Source organism: Rhinopithecus bieti, unplaced genomic scaffold, assembly GCF_001698545.2.
Source record: "Rhinopithecus bieti isolate Rb0 unplaced genomic scaffold, ASM169854v2 scaffold_12049, whole genome shotgun sequence".
Classification (NCBI taxonomy): Eukaryota; Metazoa; Chordata; class Mammalia; order Primates; family Cercopithecidae; genus Rhinopithecus; species Rhinopithecus bieti.
In genome coordinates, this window is record NW_016807278.1 from 2,359,843 (window position 1) to 2,363,093 (window position 3,251).

The following is a 3,251-nucleotide window of genomic DNA, read 5'->3' on the forward strand; positions in this document are numbered from 1 at the left end:
GCAGTTTCGGCGCCAGCTTGAGAGACCCTGCCGAGGAGGGCTCGCCCGGGATTTCCGCTACCCATTCGCTTTATTTGGCGAGAAGGGGCACAAGAGGGATGTTTATTATCAGTGCTTTTTGGGGCTCTAACTTTGCACCTTCTATCCATAAGGGAGACAGACACCTATCCCCTCTAGGATATTTGGTCTGAGTTAAACCTATGCCTACATTCAGAGCTGCAAATGCTAAGGGGAGGGAGTGTTCTCTGCACATCGCCCCGTCCCCCGCTTTAAGTGCCTATTTCTTAATGAGACGTTACTTGGCATAATATATGCTCAGAAATTGGGAAGAATTTCATATAAAAACACAATAACGTCTGTGAGAGTTCTATACAAACTGCGAAGCAGCTTTTAAATAAGAAAGGGTATTAATGGCAGGAGGTTGCTACATATAGAAGTGTAGAAAAGGAATGCTGTCTCTCTTTGCATAAATCTCAGCCAAACTGCTGAGTAATCTGGAAGCAGAAGAGAGCAAACGTTGGGGTTACCAAGATATGGAGAGTAGTAATAATAACAACCCCATCTGAGTGTCTATTGTATGCCTCCTGTGGACACAATGGATTTTACTCATCCAGCAACTAGTGGTTCTCAAATTGTGGTCCTTGGACTAGCAGCTTCAGCATCACCGGGGAACTTGATAGAAATGCAAATTCTTGGCCACCAGCCAGACCTACAGAATCAGAAGTAGTGAGCCAAGAAATCTGTGTTTTGACAAGCCCTCCAGGTAATTCTGACACACGCTACCCTTTGAGAACCACTGGCCTAGACAGTGAAGGGACCACATGGTCTCTAAAGGATTTTACAGTTGCCAATCTCTTTCACACCCATCATGACATTGTAGCCTCACTTCAGTCTCACTAGTCGGAGTTTCTTGACTCTGCTCTGTCTTCTTCCCATTCCAACCACTCATTTTAATGTGTATCCTAGAAGAGACTAATTTGTTAAGAATTTACTTCAGCCAAGCAGCTACTTTCTAAACTAGGCAGCTCCACTTATAGAAGATAGGAATTTAGGATGGGCTGGGAATGTAGAACCACCCCCCACATCTACCACCAAGAATCAAGCACAATGTGGAAACACAAAGCTATAAGCCTTTATTTAGCATTTTCAATGGTGAGGGGATGGCAGGATGCCAGTGTAGACCGTGGGCAGGACTAGACAGAACCGGAGGGGGCAGGTTCCCATGGTGCAAGGTTTCAAGCAGAGGAATATACTGCTCTCTGCCTGACTTGGCCCAGGTAAGTGCAGAGGCCCCAAAGACCCTGAGCAAGTCTTGAGGGGTACGTGGTGGCCAGCAAATGGTGAGCATGCACTGACACATGTTCATGACCTAACTTGAAGCCAAAGGAAAGTGAAGGGATTTGGTTTAAGGAAGGGATTTGGTTTCGTTTAAGGAAGCAGAGAGCATTATAATTTTGAATTATGCCTTGTTTCTATACCAAATAAAAGTTGGTCTTAAGTTTGATTTTTATATTATCATATACATACAGTATGACAGCTACATTTTCTACTTGCGGTCATATTTGCAAGGTATGATTCAGGTCAGCAAAAAAGTCTGTGGTGTGTTTCATAAAATCAGCTAATACTTTACATTCCATTTTGGAGAGGCAGCATAGCATAATGGTTAAGAGCTCAGGCTCTGTGGCCAGACTGGGGACAAATCCTAGCTCTGCTCTTCACTGACCATGTGAGTGGGAACAGGTTATCTAACCTCTTCATGTTCCAGTTTCCGGGTTCTTTGGAAGTAGGGATAATGACAGTACCTACCATACAGGATGTTGGGTAATATATGTAAAGCACTTGGACATTGCCTAGCAAAGAGTGAAGGGCCATAGTTTGACCACACATGTCATCCAGTTTCAAAAGCATTGCACATTTCACTCCAATGCTTCTATCTTCGGGAGTTCAAATGTGTCCCACTGATTTCTGAGTTTCACTGAGTGTCATATTATGGAATAAATACGCTACTGCCAAAGAAGTTTGGATGAGAAGTCTGTGTAGAGACCTGAGTGACCTATAACCACCAATTTGAAGCCAATGGCAAATTTTCATTAGCCTCCGTAAATTCTTTTTTTTTTTTTTTTTTTTTGAGACAGAGTCTCGCTCTGTCGCCCAGGCTGGAGTGCAGTGGCCGGATCTCAGCTCACTGCAAGCTCCGCTTCCCGGGTTTATGCCATTCTCCTGCCTCAGCCTCCCGAGTAGCTGGGACTACAGGCGCCCGCCATCTTGCCCGGCTAGTTTTTTTTGTATTTTTTAGTAGAGACGGGGTTTCACCATGTTAGCCGGGATGGTCTCGATCTCCTGACCTCGTGATCCGCCCGTCTCGGCCTCCCAAAGTGCTGGGATTACAGGCTTGAGCCACCGTGCCCGGCCGCCTCCGTAAATTCTTGAGCACCTAAGAAAATCAGAACTTGAAAGCACTTTGGTTGGTTGAAATTTTGTTTATAGCATTGGATTATTCTATCGTTCTATGTTTCTTTGGGAAAATATAGGCACAAATTATGTTTTGATATTAAGATAAGACAAAAGTTTGCAGATACACAATGCGAGTGATTACATTTTCTATGTAGGAGTAGCGTTTCCATTCTGTTTTGGCACACTTAGTTAATTATAAGGAAATAACATGATTTAGTGGGAAGAATATTGGTCTTGGTGTCAGAAAATTCATGTAAGCATTCTAGTTCGGTTACTTCTTGTGAGCTTAACCTCTTTCACCCTTGGTTTTCTCATCTATAAACTGGGGTTAATACTATCTATCTTCACTGGTTATTGTGAGGATTAAGGTAGATAATGCATGTGAAAATGCTTGACACATGGCATATGTGCAGTAAACCTAAGTGAAACAAAAATAATTAACTTGGTCAAGCCCCCCCCCGTATGCCATATGAGAAAGAATTATCTCACTAAGCTGAATGCTTTTTGTGAACAGAAATCCCAGTTAAACTAATGAAAGGGAGCACTCTGGTAGTATCAAATTTGCTAAACCAATAAGTATATAAACAAGAAGTATAAAGGGCAGAATTATGGAATCCTGCTCTCTTGTCAACACCCAGTTCATTTAGTTTGATAAATGGTTGAAGCTTTCATTATAGAGGATAAGGTGCCAAGATCAACAAAGTGTAGAGTAGGGTTTTGTTTTGTTTTCTTTCTTTTGTAAAAGCAGTTAGGTCTGTAAAATAAAAGGCTTCTCTTTTGCCAATAGTAAGAAGCTT